The sequence below is a fragment of the Camelus dromedarius genome, unplaced genomic scaffold, assembly GCF_036321535.1.
Source record: "Camelus dromedarius isolate mCamDro1 unplaced genomic scaffold, mCamDro1.pat HAP1_SCAFFOLD_167, whole genome shotgun sequence".
In the NCBI taxonomy this organism is placed as follows: domain Eukaryota; kingdom Metazoa; phylum Chordata; class Mammalia; order Artiodactyla; family Camelidae; genus Camelus; species Camelus dromedarius.
This window is the reverse complement of record NW_026989824.1, coordinates 1,027,681-1,048,802: the sequence shown is the minus strand read 5'-3', so window position 1 is coordinate 1,048,802 and position 21,122 is coordinate 1,027,681.

The window sequence follows — 21,122 nt, the reverse complement described above, 5'->3', positions numbered from 1 at the left end:
CTACTGAGTTGTTAGCATAAGGATTACCGAAATTTCATCCACCATACAAGACATATTTACACCTAGAAATATTTACTCTATGTTCGCAGCTTTGTCCTAATTGTAGTTTCAAAAATCAGGCAGTTTTCAAAGGAAAAAAATTTTATAGCATGTTTTACTCAATAGATATTTAAATTACATAGATTCTCCTACTGTGAAATTACGTGTATCGAGCACGCTACATGCAGAAAATATTCGACAAAAATACTCTACAGAGTTGTTTGCATGTGGATTACAGGACTTTCATCACAATACAAGGCATATTTATGCTTAGAAGTATTTTCTCTGATTTCACAGATCTTTCAAAAAGCCAGTTTCGAAAATGAGGCAGATTTCACGGCAAAAATCTCTTGGAGCTTTTTCAAAACAATAGACATGTAATTTACATGGGTTCGCTCACCGTGAAATTCCGTGTTCCGAACACGCTACATGCATCTCGGATTCGACAAATATTCTCTTCAGAGTTGTTAGCGTAAGGATTATCGAAATTTCATCCACCATAAAAGCCATATTGACACTTTGAAGCATTTTCTCATATTTTGAAATTTTTTCCTAATGCCAGGTTAAAAAATGAGGCAGATTCACAGAAAAATTCTCGTGGATCAAGTACTTCCCAATAGAAATGTAAATTACATATTTTCCATCACAGTGACATTCCAATTTCTGAACACACGACATGCATCAAGGTTTCAACAAACTTTCTCGAATGAATTGTGAACATGTAGATTACAGAACTTTCATCCACCATACATGGCATATTTACAGCTAGAAACATTATCTCTGAATTTGCAGCTTTTTCCTAATGCCAGTTTCGAAAATCAGGCCGTTTTCTCAGAAAAAATTTTTGGAGCGAATTCTACCCAATAGATTTGTAATTTATATAGATACCATCGCCGAGATTTTCCGTGATACGATCACGCTACATGCATAATGCTTTCTACAAATATTCACCACAGATTTGTTTACATGTGGTTTTACGCACTTCCATCAGAATACAAAGCATATTGACACTTTGAAGCATTTTCTCTGATTTTGCAGGGATTTTCAAATGCCAGTTTCGAAAATGAGGTAGATTTCGCAGAATAATCTCTTGGAGCGAGTTCTACCCAAGAGATATATTTTACATAGATTCGCTCACTGTAATATTCTGTGTTCCAAAAACGATTCATGTATCTCGGATTCGACAAATATTCACTACAGTGTTGGTTGCATGCAGATTACCAAATTTTCATCCACTATACAAGTCATATTTACACTTAGAAACATTTACTCAGAGTTCGCAGCTTTGTCCTAAGAGCAGTTTCTAAAATGATGCAGTTTTCAAAGGAAAAATATGTTGAAGCATTTTCTACTCAATAGATATGTAAATTACATAGATTCTCCTACTGTGAATTCACGTGTATCGAACAAGCTACATGCAGAAAGGTTTCGACAAAAATACACTACATGGTTGTTTGCATGTGGATTACAGGACTTTCACAACAATACAAGGCATATTGATGCTTAGAAGAATTTTCTCCTGTTTCACAGAGCTTTCCAAACGCCAGTTTCAAAAATGAGGCAGATTTCATGGCAAAAACCTCTGGAACATGTTCTAAACAATAGATATATAATTTACATGGATTCGCTCACCGTGAAATTCCGTGATCCGAACACGCTGCATACATATCGTATTAGAATAATATTCACTACAGAGTTGTTAGCAAGTGGATTACAGCACTTTCATTCACCATACAAGGCTTACTGACACTTTGAAGAATTTTCTCAGATTTCGGAGTTTAGTTTTAACGCCAGTTTTGAAATGAGGCAGATTTGGCAGAGAAATGCTCTTGGAGCGAGTTGTACCCAAAAGATATGTAATTTACCTAGTTTCACTCGCCGTGTCATTCCGTGTTCTGAACATGTTATATGCATCACGGATCCAACAAACATTCTTTAATGAGTTGTGAACACGTGTTTTACCAAACTTTCATCCACCTTACAGTGCATATTTATACATAGAATGTCTTATACTGATTTAGTAGATTTTTCCTAATGTTAGTTTCTAAAATCATGCAGTTTCCACAGAAAAATCCTCTTAGAACGAGTTCTACCCAATAGATATGCAATTTACATAGAACACGTCATCGTGAAATTCCTGTTCCGAACACGCTTCATGGATCTCGGATTCGACAAATATTCACTACTGAGTTGTTAGCATAAGGATTACCGAATTTTCATCCACCATACAAGTCATATTTACACCTAGAAATATTTACTCTATGTTCGCAGCTTTGTCCTAATTGTAGTTTCAAAAATCAGGCAGTTTTCAAAGGAAAAAATTTTATAGCATGTTTTACTCAATAGATATTTAAATTACATAGATTCTCCTACTGTGAAATTACGTGTATCGAGCACGCTACATGCAGAAAGTATTCGACAAAAATACTCTACAGAGTTGTTTGCATGTGGATTACAGGACTTTCATCACAATACAAGGCATATTTATGCTTAGAAGTATTTTCTCTGATTTCACAGATCTTTCAAAAAGCCAGTTTCGAAAATGAGGCAGATTTCACGGCAAAAATCTCTTGGAGCTTTTTCAAAACAATAGACATGTAATTTACATGGGTTCGCTCACCGTGAAATTCCGTGTTCCGAACACGCTACATGCATCTCGGATTCGACAAATATTCTCTTCAGAGTTGTTAGCGTAAGGATTATCGAAATTTCATCCACCATAAAAGCCATATTGACACTTTGAAGCATTTTCTCATATTTTGAAATTTTTTCCTAATGCCAGGTTAAAAAATGAGGCAGATTCACAGAATAATTCTCGTGGATCAAGTACTTCCCAATAGAAATGTAAATTACATATTTTCCATCACAGTGACATTCCAATTTCTGAACACACGACATGCATCAAGGTTTCAACAAACTTTCTCGAATGAATTGTGAACATGTAGATTACAGAACTTTCATCCACCATACATGGCATATTTACAGCTAGAAACATTATCTCTGAATTTGCAGCTTTTTCCTAATGCCAGTTTCGAAAATCAGGCCGTTTTCTCAGAAAAAATTTTTGGAGCGAATTCTACCCAATAGATGTGTAATTTATATAGATACCATCGCCGAGATTTTCCGTGATACGATCATGCTACATGCATAATGCTTTCTACAAATATTCACCACAGATTTGTTTACATGAGGTTTTACGCACTTCCATCAGAATACAAAGCATATTGACACTTTGAAGCATTTTCTCTGATTTTGCAGGGATTTTCAAATGCCAGTTTCGAAAATGAGGTAGATTTCGCAGAAAAATCTCTTGGAGCGAGTTCTACCCAAGAGATATATTTTACATAGATTCGCTCACTGTAATATTCTGTGTTCCAAAAACGATTCATGTATCTCAGATTCGACAAATATTCACTACAGTGTTGGTTGCATGCAGATTACCAAATTTTCATCCACTATACAAGTCATATTTACACTTAGAAACATTTACTCAGAGTTCGCAGCTTTGTCCTAAGAGCAGTTTCTAAAATGATGCAGTTTTCAAAGGAAAAATATGTTGAAGCATTTTCTACTCAATAGATATGTAAATTACATAGATTCTCCTACTGTGAATTTACGTGTATCGAACAAGGTACATGCAGAAAGGTTTCGACAAAAATACACTACAGGGTTGTTTGCATGTGGATTACAGGACTTTCACAACAATACAAGGCATATTGATGCTTAGAAGAATTTTCTCCTGTTTCACAGAGCTTTCCAAACGCAAGTTTCAAAAATGAGGCAGATTTCATGGCAAAAACCTCTGGAACATGTTCTAAACAATAGATATATAATTTACATGGATTCGCTCACCGTGAAATTCCGTGATCCGAACACGCTGCATACATATCGTATTAGAATAATATTCACTACAGAGTTGTTAGCAAGTGGATTACAGCACTTTCATTCACCATACAAGGCTTACTGACACTTTCAAGAATTTTCTCAGATTTCGGAGTTTAGTTTTAACGCCAGTTTTGAAATGAGGCAGATTTGGCAGAGAAATGCTCTTGGAGTGAGTTGTACCCAAAAGATATGTAATTTACCTAGTTTAACTCGCCGTGTCATTCCGTGTTCTGAACATGTTATATGCATCACGGATCCAACAAACATTCTTTAATGAGTTGTGAACACGTGTTTTACCAAACTTTCATCCACCTTTCAGTGCATATTTATACATAGAATGTCTTATACTGATTTAGTAGATTTTTCCTAATGTTAGTTTCTAAAATCATGCAGTTTCCACAGAAAAATCCTCTTAGAACGAGTTCTACCCAATAGATATGCAATTTACATAGAACACGTCATCGTGAAATTCCTGTTCCGAACACGCTTCATGGATCTCGGATTCGACAAATATTCACTACTGAGTTGTTAGCATAAGGATTACCGAATTTTCATTCACCATACAAGTCATATTTACACCTAGAAATATTTACTCTATGTTCGCAGCTTTGTCCTAATTGTAGTTTCAAAAATCAGGCAATTTTCAAAGGAAAAAAATTTTATAGCATGTTTTACTCAATAGATATTTAAATTACATAGATTCTCCTACTGTGAAATTACGTGAATCGAGCACGCTACATGCAGAAAGTATTCGACAAAAATACTCTACAGAGTTGTTTGCATGTGGATTACAGGACTTTCATCACAATACAAGGCATATTTATGCTTAGAAGTATTTTCTCTGATTTCACAGATCTTTCAAAAAGCCAGTTTCGAAAATGAGGCAGTTTTCACGGCAAAAATCTCTTGGAGCTTTTTCAAAACAATAGACATGTAATTTACATGGGTTCGCTCACCGTGAAATTCCGTGTTCCGAACACGCTACATGCATCTCGGATTCGACAAATATTCTCTTCAGAGTTGTTAGCGTAAGGATTATCGAAATTTCATCCACCTTAAAAGCCATATTGACACTTTGAAGCATTTTCTCATATTTTGAAATTTTTTCCTAATGCCAGGTTAAAAAATGAGGCAGATTCACAGAAAAATTCTCGTGGATCAAGTACTTCCCAATAGAAATGTAAATTACATATTTTCCATCACAGTGACATTCCAATTTCTGAACACACGACATGCATCAAGGTTTCAACAAACTTTCTCGAATGAATTGTGAACATGTAGATTACAGAACTTTCATCCACCATACATGGCATATTTACAGCTAGAAACATTATCTCTGAATTTGCAGCTTTTTCCTAATGCCAGTTTCGAAAATCAGGCCGTTTTCTCAGAAAAAATTTTTGGAGCGAATTCTACCCAATAGATGTGTAATTTATATAGATACCATCGCCGAGATTTTCCGTGATACGATCATGCTACATGCATAATGCTTTCTACAAATATTCACCACAGATTTGTTTACATGAGGTTTTACGCACTTCCATCAGAATACAAAGCATATTGACACTTTGAAGCATTTTCTCTGATTTTGCAGGGATTTTCAAATGCCAGTTTCGAAAATGAGGTAGATTTCGCAGAAAAATCTCTTGGAGCGAGTTCTACCCAAGAGATATATTTTACATAGATTCGCTCACTGTAATATTCTGTGTTCCAAAAACGATTCATGTATCTCGGATTCGACAAATATTCACTACAGTGTTGGTTGCATGCAGATTACCAAATTTTCATCCACTATACAAGTCATATTTACACTTAGAAACATTTACTCAGAGTTCGCAGCTTTGTCCTAAGAGCAGTTTCTAAAATGATGCAGTTTTCAAAGGAAAAATATGTTGAAGCATTTTCTACTCAATAGATATGTAAATTACATAGATTCTCCTACTGTGAATTTACGTGTATCGAACAAGGTACATGCAGAAAGGTTTCGACAAAAATACACTACAGGGTTGTTTGCATGTGGATTACAGGACTTTCACAACAATACAAGGCATATTGATGCTTAGAAGAATTTTCTCCTGTTTCACAGAGCTTTCCAAACGCAAGTTTCAAAAATGAGGCAGATTTCATGGCAAAAACCTCTGGAACATGTTCTAAACAATAGATATATAATTTACATGGATTCGCTCACCGTGAAATTCCGTGATCCGAACACGCTGCATACATATCGTATTAGAATAATATTCACTACAGAGTTGTTAGCAAGTGGATTACAGCACTTTCATTCACCATACAAGGCTTACTGACACTTTCAAGAATTTTCTCAGATTTCGGAGTTTAGTTTTAACGCCAGTTTTGAAATGAGGCAGATTTGGCAGAGAAATGCTCTTGGAGTGAGTTGTACCCAAAAGATATGTAATTTACCTAGTTTAACTCGCCGTGTCATTCCGTGTTCTGAACATGTTATATGCATCACGGATCCAACAAACATTCTTTAATGAGTTGTGAACACGTGTTTTACCAAACTTTCATCCACCTTTCAGTGCATATTTATACATAGAATGTCTTATACTGATTTAGTAGATTTTTCCTAATGTTAGTTTCTAAAATCATGCAGTTTCCACAGAAAAATCCTCTTAGAACGAGTTCTACCCAATAGATATGCAATTTACATAGAACACGTCATCGTGAAATTCCTGTTCCGAACACGCTTCATGGATCTCGGATTCGACAAATATTCACTACTGAGTTGTTAGCATAAGGATTACCGAATTTTCATTCACCATACAAGTCATATTTACACCTAGAAATATTTACTCTATGTTCGCAGCTTTGTCCTAATTGTAGTTTCAAAAATCAGGCAATTTTCAAAGGAAAAAAATTTTATAGCATGTTTTACTCAATAGATATTTAAATTACATAGATTCTCCTACTGTGAAATTACGTGAATCGAGCACGCTACATGCAGAAAGTATTCGACAAAAATACTCTACAGAGTTGTTTGCATGTGGATTACAGGACTTTCATCACAATACAAGGCATATTTATGCTTAGAAGTATTTTCTCTGATTTCACAGATCTTTCAAAAAGCCAGTTTCGAAAATGAGGCAGTTTTCACGGCAAAAATCTCTTGGAGCTTTTTCAAAACAATAGACATGTAATTTACATGGGTTCGCTCACCGTGAAATTCCGTGTTCCGAACACGCTACATGCATCTCGGATTCGACAAATATTCTCTTCAGAGTTGTTAGCGTAAGGATTATCGAAATTTCATCCACCTTAAAAGCCATATTGACACTTTGAAGCATTTTCTCATATTTTGAAATTTTTTCCTAATGCCAGGTTAAAAAATGAGGCAGATTCACAGAAAAATTCTCGTGGATCAAGTACTTCCCAATAGAAATGTAAATTACATATTTTCCATCACAGTGACATTCCAATTTCTGAACACACGACATGCATCAAGGTTTCAACAAACTTTCTCGAATGAATTGTGAACATGTAGATTACAGAACTTTCATCCACCATACATGGCATATTTACAGCTAGAAACATTATCTCTGAATTTGCAGCTTTTTCCTAATGCCAGTTTCGAAAATCAGGCCGTTTTCTCAGAAAAAATTTTTGGAGCGAATTCTACCCAATAGATGTGTAATTTATATAGATACCATCGCCGAGATTTTCCGTGATACGATCATGCTACATGCATAATGCTTTCTACAAATATTCACCACAGATTTGTTTACATGAGGTTTTACGCACTTCCATCAGAATACAAAGCATATTGACACTTTGAAGCATTTTCTCTGATTTTGCAGGGATTTTCAAATGCCAGTTTCGAAAATGAGGTAGATTTCGCAGAAAAATCTCTTGGAGCGAGTTCTACCCAAGAGATATATTTTACATAGATTCGCTCACTGTAATATTCTGTGTTCCAAAAACGATTCATGTATCTCGGATTCGACAAATATTCACTACAGTGTTGGTTGCATGCAGATTACCAAATTTTCATCCACTATACAAGTCATATTTACACTTAGAAACATTTACTCAGAGTTCGCAGCTTTGTCCTAAGAGCAGTTTCTAAAATGATGCAGTTTTCAAAGGAAAAATATGTTGAAGCATTTTCTACTCAATAGATATGTAAATTACATAGATTCTCCTACTGTGAATTTACGTGTATCGAACAAGGTACATGCAGAAAGGTTTCGACAAAAATACACTACAGGGTTGTTTGCATGTGGATTACAGGACTTTCACAACAATACAAGGCATATTGATGCTTAGAAGAATTTTCTCCTGTTTCACAGAGCTTTCCAAACGCAAGTTTCAAAAATGAGGCAGATTTCATGGCAAAAACCTCTGGAACATGTTCTAAACAATAGATATATAATTTACATGGATTCGCTCACCGTGAAATTCCGTGATCCGAACACGCTGCATACATATCGTATTAGAATAATATTCACTACAGAGTTGTTAGCAAGTGGATTACAGCACTTTCATTCACCATACAAGGCTTACTGACACTTTCAAGAATTTTCTCAGATTTCGGAGTTTAGTTTTAACGCCAGTTTTGAAATGAGGCAGATTTGGCAGAGAAATGCTCTTGGAGTGAGTTGTACCCAAAAGATATGTAATTTACCTAGTTTAACTCGCCGTGTCATTCCGTGTTCTGAACATGTTATATGCATCACGGATCCAACAAACATTCTTTAATGAGTTGTGAACACGTGTTTTACCAAACTTTCATCCACCTTTCAGTGCATATTTATACATAGAATGTCTTATACTGATTTAGTAGATTTTTCCTAATGTTAGTTTCTAAAATCATGCAGTTTCCACAGAAAAATCCTCTTAGAACGAGTTCTACCCAATAGATATGCAATTTACATAGAACACGTCATCGTGAAATTCCTGTTCCGAACACGCTTCATGGATCTCGGATTCGACAAATATTCACTACTGAGTTGTTAGCATAAGGATTACCGAATTTTCATTCACCATACAAGTCATATTTACACCTAGAAATATTTACTCTATGTTCGCAGCTTTGTCCTAATTGTAGTTTCAAAAATCAGGCAATTTTCAAAGGAAAAAAATTTTATAGCATGTTTTACTCAATAGATATTTAAATTACATAGATTCTCCTACTGTGAAATTACGTGAATCGAGCACGCTACATGCAGAAAGTATTCGACAAAAATACTCTACAGAGTTGTTTGCATGTGGATTACAGGACTTTCATCACAATACAAGGCATATTTATGCTTAGAAGTATTTTCTCTGATTTCACAGATCTTTCCAAAAGCCAGTTTCGAAAATGAGGCAGTTTTCACGGCAAAAATCTCTTGGAGCTTTTTCAAAACAATAGACATGTAATTTACATGGGTTCGCTCACCGTGAAATTCCGTGTTCCGAACACGCTACATGCATCTCGGATTCGACAAATATTCTCTTCAGAGTTGTTAGCGTAAGGATTATCGAAATTTCATCCACCTTAAAAGCCATATTGACACTTTGAAGCATTTTCTCATATTTTGAAATTTTTTCCTAATGCCAGGTTAAAAAATGAGGCAGATTCACAGAAAAATTCTCGTGGATCAAGTACTTCCCAATAGAAATGTAAATTACATATTTTCCATCACAGTGACATTCCAATTTCTGAACACACGACATGCATCAAGGTTTCAACAAACTTTCTCGAATGAATTGTGAACATGTAGATTACAGAACTTTCATCCACCATACATGGCATATTTACAGCTAGAAACATTATCTCTGAATTTGCAGCTTTTTCCTAATGCCAGTTTCGAAAATCAGGCCGTTTTCTCAGAAAAAATTTTTGGAGCGAATTCTACCCAATAGATGTGTAATTTATATAGATACCATCGCCGAGATTTTCCGTGATACGATCACGCTACATGCATAATGCTTTCTACAAATATTCACCACAGATTTGTTTACATGAGGTTTTACGCACTTCCATCAGAATACAAAGCATATTGACACTTTGAAGCATTTTCTCTGATTTTGCAGGGATTTTCAAATGCCAGTTTCGAAAATGAGGTAGATTTCGCAGAAAAATCTCTTGGAGCGAGTTCTACCCAAGAGATATATTTTACATAGATTCGCTCACTGTAATATTCTGTGTTCCAAAAACGATTCATGTATCTCGGATTCGACAAATATTCACAACAGTGTTGGTTGCATGCAGATTACCAAATTTTCATCCACTATACAAGTCATATTTACACTTAGAAACATTTACTCAGAGTTCGCAGCTTTGTCCTAAGAGCAGTTTCTAAAATGAGGGAGTTTTCAAAGGAAAAATATGTTGAAGCATTTTCTACTCAATAGATATGTAAATTACATAGATTCTCCTACTGTGAATTTACGTGTATCGAACAAGCTACATGCAGAAAGGTTTCGACAAAAATACACTACAGGGTTGTTTGCATGTGGATTACAGGACTTTCACAACAATACAAGGCATATTGATGCTTAGAAGAATTTTCTCCTGTTTCACAGAGCTTTCCAAACGCCAGTTTCAAAAATGAGGCAGATTTCATGGCAAAAACCTCTGGAACATGTTCTAAACAATAGATATATAATTTACATGGATTCGCTCACCGTGAAATTCCGTGATCCGAACACGCTGCATACATATCGTATTAGAATAATATTCACTACAGAGTTGTTAGCAAGTGGATTACAGCACTTTCATTCACCATACAAGGCTTACTGACATTTTGAAGAATTTTCTCAGATTTCGGAGTTTAGTTTTAACGCCAGTTTTGAAATGAGGCAGATTTGGCAGAGAAATGCTCTTGGAGTGAGTTGTACCCAAAAGATATGTAATTTACCTAGTTTCACTCGCCGTGACATTCCGTGTTCTGAACACGTTACATGCATTACGGATTCAACAAACATGCTTTAATGAGTTGTGAACATGTGTATTACCGAACTTTAATCCACCTTACAAGGCAAAAATATACATAGAAAGTTTTATTCTGATATAGTAGATTTCTCCTAATGTCAGTTTTGAAAAAATGCAGTTTACACAGAAAAATCCTCTTGGAGCGAGTTCTACCCAATAGACATGCAATTTACATAGAACAAGTCATCGTGAAATTCCGTGTTCCGAAAAACCTACATGCATCACGGATTCGACAAATATTCACTACAGAGATGTAGCATAAGGATTACAGAACTTTCATCCACCATAAAAGCCATATTGACACTTTGAATCATTTTCTCTGATTTTGCAGAGATTTTCAATTGCCAGTTTCGAAAATGAGGTAGATTTCTCAGAAAAATCTCTTTGAGCCAGTTCTACCCAAGAGACATATATTTTACATAGATTCGCTCACCGTGATATTCTGTGTTCCAAACAAGCTTCATGTATCTCGGATTCGACAAATATTCACTACAGAGTTGGTTCCATGCGGATTACCAAATTTTCATCCACCATACAAGTCATATTTACACCTAGCAACATTTACTCTATGTTCTCAGCTTTGTCCTAATAGCAGTTTCAAAAATTAGGCATTTTTCAAAGGAAAAAAATGTTGGAGCATGTTCTACTCAATAGATATGTAAATTACATAGATTCTCCTACTGTGAAATTACGTGTATGGAACACGCTACATGCAGAAAGTATTCGAAAAAAATACACTACAGAGTTGTTTGCATGTGGATTACAGGACTTTCATCACAATACAAGGCATATTGATGCTTAGAAGCATTTTCTGTGATTTCACAGAGCTTTCCAAACGCCAGTTTTGAAAATGAGGCAGATTTCACGGCAAAAACCTCTTGGAGCAGGTTCTAACCAATAAACATGTAATTTACATGGATTCGCTAACCGTGAAATTCTGTGTTCCAAACACGCTGCATGCATCTCGGATTCGACAAATATTCTCTTCAGAGTTGTTAGCGTAAGGATTATCGAAATTTCATCCACCATAAAAGCCATATTGACACTTTGAAGCATTTTCTCATATTTTGAAATTTTTTCCTAATGCCAGGTTAAAAAATTAGGCAGATTCGCAGAAAAATTCTCGTGGATCAAGTACTTCCCAACAGAAATGTAAATTACATATTTTCCATCTCAGTGACATTCCAATTTCTGAACACGCTACATGCATCAAGATTTCAACAAACTTTCTCAAATGAGTTGTGAACATGTAGATTACAGAACTTTCATCCACCATACATGGCATATTTACACCTAGAATCATTAACTCTGAATTTGCAGCTTTTTCCTAATGCCAGTTTCGAAAATCAGGCCGTTTTCTCAGAAAAAATTTTTGGAGCGAGATCTACCCTATAGATGTGTAATTTACATAGATTCCATCGCCGGGAATTTCCGTGATTCGATCACGCTACATGCATAACGCTTTCTACAAATATTCACCACAGATTTGTTTGCATGTGGTTTTAAGAACTTCCATCACAATACAAGGCATATTGACACTTTGAAGCATTTTCTCTGATTTTGCAGGGATTTTCAAATGCCAGTTTCGAAAATGAGGCAGATTTCGCAGAAAAATCTCTTGGAGCGAGTTCTACCCAAGAGATATATTTTACATAGATTCGCTCACTGTAATATTCCGTGTTCCAAAAACGATTCTTGTATCTCGGATTCGACAAATATTAACTCCAGAGTTGTTTGCATGCAGATTACCGATCTTTCATCCACCATACAATCATATTTACACCTAGAAACATTTACTCTGAGTTTGCAGCTTTGTCCTAAGAACACTTTCGAAAATCAGGCAGTTTTCAAAGGAAAAAACTTTTGGAGCATGTTCTACTCAAAAGATATGTAAATTATATATATTCTCCTGCTGTGAAATTACATGTATCGAAAACGCTACATGCAGAAAGTTTTCGAGAAAAATACACTACATAGATGTTTGCATGTGGATTACAGGACTTTCATCACAATACAAGGCATATTGATGCTTAGAAGCATTTTCTCTGATTTCACAGAATTTTCCAAACACCAGTTTCGAAAATGAGGCTGATTTCACGGCAAAAATTTCTTGGAGCACGTTCTAACCAATAGACTTGTAATTTACATGGATTCGTTCAGCGTGAAATTCCGTGCTCCGAACATGATTCATGTATCTCGAATTCGAAAATTATTCACTACAGAGTTGTTAGCTTGTGGATTACAGTACTTTCATTCACCATACAAGGCTTACTGACATTTTGAAGAATTTTCTCAGATTTCGGAGTTTAGTTTTAACGCCAGTTTTGAAATGAGGCAGATTTGGCAGAGAAATGCTCTTGGAGTGAGTTGTACCCAAAAGATATGTAATTTACCTAGTTTCACTCGCCGTGACATTCCGTGTTCTGAACACGTTACATGCATTACGGATTCAACAAACATGCTTTAATGAGTTGTGAACATGTGTATTACCGAACTTTAATCCACCTTACAAGGCAAACGTATACATAGAAAGTTTTATTCTGATATAGTAGATTTCTCCTAATGTCAGTTTTGAAATAATGCAGTTTACACAGAAAAATCCTCTTGGAGCGAGTTCTACCCAATAGACATGCAATTTACATAGAACCAGTCATCGTGAAATTCCGTGTTCCGAAAAACCTACATGCATCATGGATTCAACAAATATTCACTACAGAGATGTAGCATAAGGATTACAGAACTTTCATCCACCATAAAAGCCATATTGACACTTTGAATCATTTTCTCTGATTTTGCAGAGATTTTCAATTGCCAGTTTCGAAAATGAGGTAGATTTCGCAGAAAAATCTCTTTGAGCCAGTTCTACCCAAGAGACATATATTTTACATAGATTCGCTCACCGTGATATTTTGTGTTCCAAACAAGCTTCATGTATCTCGGATTCGACAAATATTCACTACAGAGTTGGTTCCATGCGGATTACCAAATTTTCATCCACCATACAAGTCATATTTACACCTAGCAACATTTACTCTATGTTCTCAGCTTTGTCCTAATAGCAGTTTCAAAAATTAGGCATTTTTCAAAGGAAAAAAATGTTGGAGCATGTTCTACTCAATAGATATGTAAATTACATAGATTCTCCTACTGTGAAATTACGTGTATGGAACACGCTACATGCAGAAAGGATTCGACAAAAATACACTACAGAGTTGTTTGCATGTGGATTACAGGACTTTCATCACAATACAAGGCATATTGATGCTTAGAAGCATTTTCTGTGATTTCACAGAGCTTTCCAAACGCCAGTTTTGAAAATGAGGCAGATTTCACGGCAAAAACCTCTTGGAGCAGGTTCTAACCAATAAACATGTAATTTACATGGATTCGCTAACCGTGAAATTCCGTGTTCCAAACACGCTGCATGCATCTCGGATTCGACAAATATTCTCTTCAGAGTTGTTAGCGTAAGGATTATCGAAATTTCATCCACCATAAAAGCCATATTGACACTTTGAAGCATTTTCTCATATTTTGAAATTCTTTCCTAATGCCAGGTTAAAAAATTAGGCAGATTCGCAGAAAAATTCTCGTGGATCAAGTACTTCCCAACAGAAATGTAAATTACATATTTTCCATCACAGTGACATTCCAATTTCTGAACACGCTACATGCATCAAGATTTCAACAAACTTTCTCAAATGAGTTGTGAACATGTAGATTACAGAACTTTCATCCACCATACATGGCATATTTACACCTAGAATCATTAACTCTGAATTTGCAGCTTTTTCCTAATGCCAGTTTCGAAAATCAGGCCGTTTTCTCAGAAAAAATTTTTGGAGCGAGATCTACCCTATAGATGTGTAATTTACATAGATTCCATCGCCGGGAATTTCCGTGATTCGATCACGCTACATGCATAACGCTTTCTACAAATATTCACCACAGATTTGTTTGCATGTGGTTTTAAGAACTTCCATCACAATACAAGGCATATTGACACTTTGAAGCATTTTCTCTGATTTTGCAGGGATTTTCAAATGCCAGTTTCGAAAATGAGGCAGATTTCGCAGAAAAATCTCTTGGAGCGAGTTCTACCCAAGAGATATATTTTACATAGATTCGCTCACTGTAATATTCCGTGTTCCAAAAACGATTCTTGTATCTCGGATTCGACAAATATTAACTCCAGAGTTGTTTGCATGCAGATTACCGATCTTTCATCCACCATACAATCATATTTACACCTAGAAACATTTACTCTGAGTTTGCAGCTTTGTCCTAAGAACACTTTCGAAAATCAGGCAGTTTTCAAAGGAAAAAACTTTTGGAGCATGTTCTACTCAAAAGATATGTAAATTATATATATTCTCCTGCTGTGAAATTACATGTATCGAAAACGCTACATGCAGAAAGTTTTCGAGAAAAATACACTACATAGATGTTTGCATGTGGATTACAGGACTTTCATCACAATACAAGGCATATTGATGCTTAGAAGCATTTTCTCTGATTTCACAGAATTTTCCAAACACCAGTTTCGAAAATGAGGCTGATTTCACGGCAAAAATTTCTTGGAGCACGTTCTAACCAATAGACTTGTAATTTACATGGATTCGTTCAGCGTGAAATTCCGTGCTCCGAACATGATTCATGTATCTCGAATTCGAAAATTATTCACTACAGAGTTGTTAGCTTGTGGATTACAGTACTTTCATTCACCACACACGGCTTACTGACACTTTGAAGATTTTTCTAAGATTTCACACCTTCGATTTAACGCCAGGATTGAAAATGAGGCCGATTTGGCAGAAAAAATGCTCTTGCAGCGAGTTGAACCCAAAAGATATGTAATTTACCTAGTTTCACTCACCGTGACATTCCGTGTTCTGAACACGTTATATGCATCACGGATTCAACAAACATTCTTTAATGAGTTGTGAACACGTGTTTTACCAAACTTTCATCCACCTTACAGTGCATATTTATACATAGAATGTTTTAAACTGATTTAGTAGATTTTTCCTAATGTTAGTTTCCAAAATCACGCAGTTTCCACAGAAAAATCCTCTTAGAACGAGTTCTACCCAATAGATATGCAATTTACATAGAACACGTCATCGTGAAATTCCTCTTCCGAACACGCTTCATGGATCTCGGATTCGACAAATATTCACTACTGAGTTGTTAGCATAAGGATTACCGAATTTTCATCCACCATACAAGTCATATTTACACCTAGAAACATTTACTCTATGTTCGCAGCTTTGTCCTAATTGTAGTTTCAAAAATCAGGCAGTTTTCAAAGGAAAAAAATTTTATAGCATGTTTTACTCAATAGATATTTAAATTACATAGATTCTCCTACTGTGAAATTACGTGTATCGAGCACGCTACATGCAGAAAGTATTCGACAAAAATACTCTACAGAGTTGTTTGCATGTGGATTACAGGACTTTCATCACAATACAAGGCATATTTATGCTTAGAAGTATTTTCTCTGATTTCACAGATCTTTCCAAAAGCCAGTTTCGAAAATGAGGCAGATTTCACGGCAAAAATCTCTTGGAGCTTTTTCAAAACAATAGACATGTAATTTACATGGGTTCGCTCACCGTGAAATTCCGTGTTCCGAACACGCTACATGCATCTCGGATTCGACAAATATTCTCTTCAGAGTTGTTAGCGTAAGGATTATCGAAATTTCATCCACCATAAAAGCCATATTGACACTTTGAAGCATTTTCTCATATTTTGAAATTTTTTCCTAATGCCAGGTTAAAAAATGAGGCAGATTCACAGAAAAATTCTCGTGGATCAAGTACTTCCCAATAGAAATGTAAATTACATATTTTCCATCACAGTGACTTTCCAATTTCTGAACACACGACATGCATCAAGGTTTCAACAAGCTTTCTCGAATGAATTGTGAACATGTAGATTACAGAACTTTCATCCACCATACATGGCATATTTACAGCTAGAAACATTAACTCTGAATTTGCAGCTTTTTCCTAATGCCAGTTTCGAAAATCAGGCCGTTTTCTCAGAAAAAATTTTTGGAGCGAATTCTACCCAATAGATGTGTAATTTATATAGATACCATCGCCGAGATTTTCCGTGATACGATCACGCTACATGCATAATGCTTTCTACAAATATTCACCACAGATTTGTTTACATGTGGTTTTACGCACTTCCATCAGAATACAAAGCATATTGACACTTTGAAGCATTTTCTCTGATTTTGCAGGGATTTTCAAATGCCAGTTTCGAAAATGAGGTAGATTTCGCAGAAAAATCTCTTGGAGCGAGTTCTACCCAAGAGATATATTTTACATAGATTCGCTCACTGTAATATTCTGTGTTCCAAAAACGATTCATGTATCTCGGATTCGACAAATATTCACTACAGTGTTGGTTGCATGCAGATTACCAAATTTTCATCCACTATACAAGTCATATTTACACTTAGAAACATTTACTCAGATTTCGCAGCTTTGTCCTAAGAGCAGTTTCTAAAATGAGGCAGTTTTCAAAGGAAAAATATGTTGAAGCATTTTCTACTCAATAGATATGTAAATTACATAGATTCTCCTACTGTGAATTTACGTGTATCGAACAAGCTACATGCAGAAAGGTTCGACAAAAATACACTACAGGGTTGTTTGCATGTGGATTACAGGACTTTCACAACAATACAAGGCATATTGATGCTTAGAAGAATTTTCTCCTGTTTCACAGAGCTTTCCAAACGCCAGTTTCAAAAATGAGGCAGATTTCATGGCAAAAACCTCTGGAACATGTTCTAAACAATAGATATATAATTTACATGGATTCGCTCACCGTGAAATTCCGTGATCCGAACACGCTGCATACATATCGTATTAGAATAATATTCACTACAGAGTTGTTAGCAAGTGGATTACAGCACTTTCATTCACCATACAAGGCTTACTGACATTTTGAAGAATTTTCTCAGATTTCGGAGTTTAGTTTTAACGCCAGTTTTGAAATGAGGCAGATTTGGCAGAGAAATGCTCTTGGAGTGAGTTGTACCCAAAAGATATGTAATTTACCTAGTTTCACTCGCCGTGACATTCCGTGTTCTGAACACGTTACATGCATTACGGATTCAAGAAACATGCTTTAATGAGTTGTGAACATGTGTATTACCGAACTTTAATCCACCTTACAAGGCAAAAATATACATAGAAAGTTTTATTCTGATATAGTAGTTTTCTCCTAATGTCAGTTTTGAAATAATGCAGTTTACACAGAAAAATCCTCTTGGAGCGAGTTTTACCCAATAGACATGCAATTTACATAGAACCAGTCATCGTGAAATTCCGTGTTCCGTAAAACCTACATGCATCATGGATTCAACAAATATTCACTACAGAGATGTAGCATAAGGATTACAGTACTTTCATCCACCATAAAAGCCATATTGACACTTTGAATCATTTTCTCTGATTTTGCAGAGATTTTCAATTGCCAGTTTCGAAAATGAGGTAGATTTCGCAGAAAAATCTCTTTGAGCCAGTTCTACCCAAGAGACATATATTTTACATAGATTCGCTCACCGTGATATTTTGTGTTCCAAACAAGCTTCATGTATCTCGGATTCGACAAATATTCACTACAGAGTTGGTTCCATGCGGATTACCAAATTTTCATCCACCATACAAGTCATATTTACACCTAGCAACATTTACTCTATGTTCTCAGCTTTGTCCTAATAGCAGTTTCAAAAATTAGGCATTTTTCAAAGGAAAAAAATGTTGGAGCATGTTCTACTCAATAGATATGTAAATTACATAGATTCTCCTACTGTGAAATTACGTGTATGGAACACGCTACATGCAGAAAGGATTCGACAAAAATACACTACAGAGTTGTTTGCATGTGGATTACAGGACTTTCATCACAATACAAGGCATATTGATGCTTAGAAGCATTTTCTGTGATTTCACAGAGCTTTCCAAATGCCAGTTTTGAAAATGAGGCAGATTTCACGGCAAAAACTTCTTGGAGCAGTTTCTAACCAAAAAACATGTAATTTACATGGATTCGCTAACCGTGAAATTCCGTGTTCCAAACACGCTGCATGCATCTCGGATTCGACAAATATTCTCTTCAGAGTTGTTAGCGTAAGGATTATCGAAATTTCATCCACCATAAAAGCCATATTGACACTTTGAAGCATTTTCTCATATTTTGAAATTCTTTCCTAATGCCAGGTTAAAAAATTAGGCAGATTCGCAGAAAAATTCTCGTGGATCAAGTACTTCCCAACAGAAATATAAATTACATATTTTCCATCTCAGTGACATTCCAATTTCTGAACACGCTACATGCATCAAGATTTCAACAAACTTTCTCAAATGAGTTGTGAACATGTAGATTACAGAACTTTCATCCACCATACATGGCATATTTACACCTAAAATCATTAACTCTGAATTTGCAGCTTTTTCCTAATGCCAGTTTCGAAAATCAGGCCGTTTTCTCAGAAAAAATTTTTGGAGCGAGATCTACCCTATAGATGTGTAATTTACATAGATTCCATCGCCGGGAATTTCCGTGATTCGATCACGCTACATGCATAACGCTTTCTACAAATATTCACCACAGATTTGTTTGCATGTGGTTTTAAGAACTTCCATCACAATACAAGGCATATTGACACTTTGAAGCATTTTCTCTGATTTTGCAGGGATTTTCAAATGCCAGTTTCGAAAATGAGGCAGATTTCGCAGAAAAATCTCTTGGAGCGAGTTCTACCCAAGAGATATATTTTACATAGATTCGCTCACTGTAATATTCCGTGTTCCAAAAACGATTCTTGTATCTCGGATTCGACAAATATTAACTCCAGAGTTGTTTGCATGCAGATTACCGATCTTTCATCCACCATACAATCATATTTACACCTAGAAACATTTACTCTGAGTTTGCAGCTTTGTCCTAAGAACACTTTCGAAAATCAGGCAGTTTTCAAAGGAAAAAACTTTTGGAGCATGTTCTACTCAAAAGATATGTAAATTATATATATTCTCCTGCTGTGAAATTACATGTATCGAAAACGCTACATGCAGAAAGTTTTCGAGAAAAATACACTACATAGATGTTTGCATGTGGATTACAGGACTTTCATCACAATACAAGGCATATTGATGCTTAGAAGCATTTTCTCTGATTTCACAGAATTTTCCAAACACCAGTTTCGAAAATGAGGCTGATTTCACGGCAAAAATTTCTTGGAGCACGTTCTAACCAATAGACTTGTAATTTACATGGATTCGTTCAGCGTGAAATTCCGTGCTCCGAACATGATTCATGTATCTCGAATTCGAAAATTATTCACTACAGAGTTGTTAGCTTGTGGATTACAGTACTTTCATTCACCACACACGGCTTACTGACACTTTGAAGATTTTTCTAAGATTTCACACCTTCGATTTAACGCCAGGATTGAAAATGAGGCCGATTTGGCAGAAAAAATGCTCTTGCAGCGAGTTGAACCCAAAAGATATGTAATTTACCTAGTTTCACTCACCGTGACATTCCGTGTTCTGAACACGTTATATGCATCACGGATTCAACAAACATTCTTTAATGAGTTGTGAACACGTGTTTTACCAAACTTTCATCCACCTTACAGTGCATATTTATACATAGAATGTTTTAAACTGATTTAGTAGATTTTTCCTAATGTTAGTTTCCAAAATCACGCAGTTTCCACAGAAAAATCCTCTTAGAACGAGTTCTACCCAATAGATATGCAATTTACATAGAACACGTCATCGTGAAATTCCTCTTCCGAACACGCTTCATGGATCTCGGATTCGACAAATATTCACTACTGAGTTGTTAGCATAAGGATTACTGAATTTTCATCCACCATACAAGTCATATTTACACCTAGAAACATTTACTCTATGTTCGCAGCTTTGTCCTAATTGTAGTTTCAAAAATCAGGCAGTTTTCAAAGGAAAAAAATTTTATAGCATGTTTTACTCAATAGATATTTAAATTACATAGATTCTCCTACTGTGAAATTACGTGTATCGAGCACGCTACATGCAGAAAGTATTCGACAAAAATACTCTACAGAGTTGTTTGCATGTGGATTACAGGACTTTCATCACAATACAAGGCATATTTATGCTTAGAAGTATTTTCTCTGATTTCACAGATCTTTCCAAAAGCCAGTTTCGAAAATGAGGCAGATTTCACGGCAAAAATCTCTTGG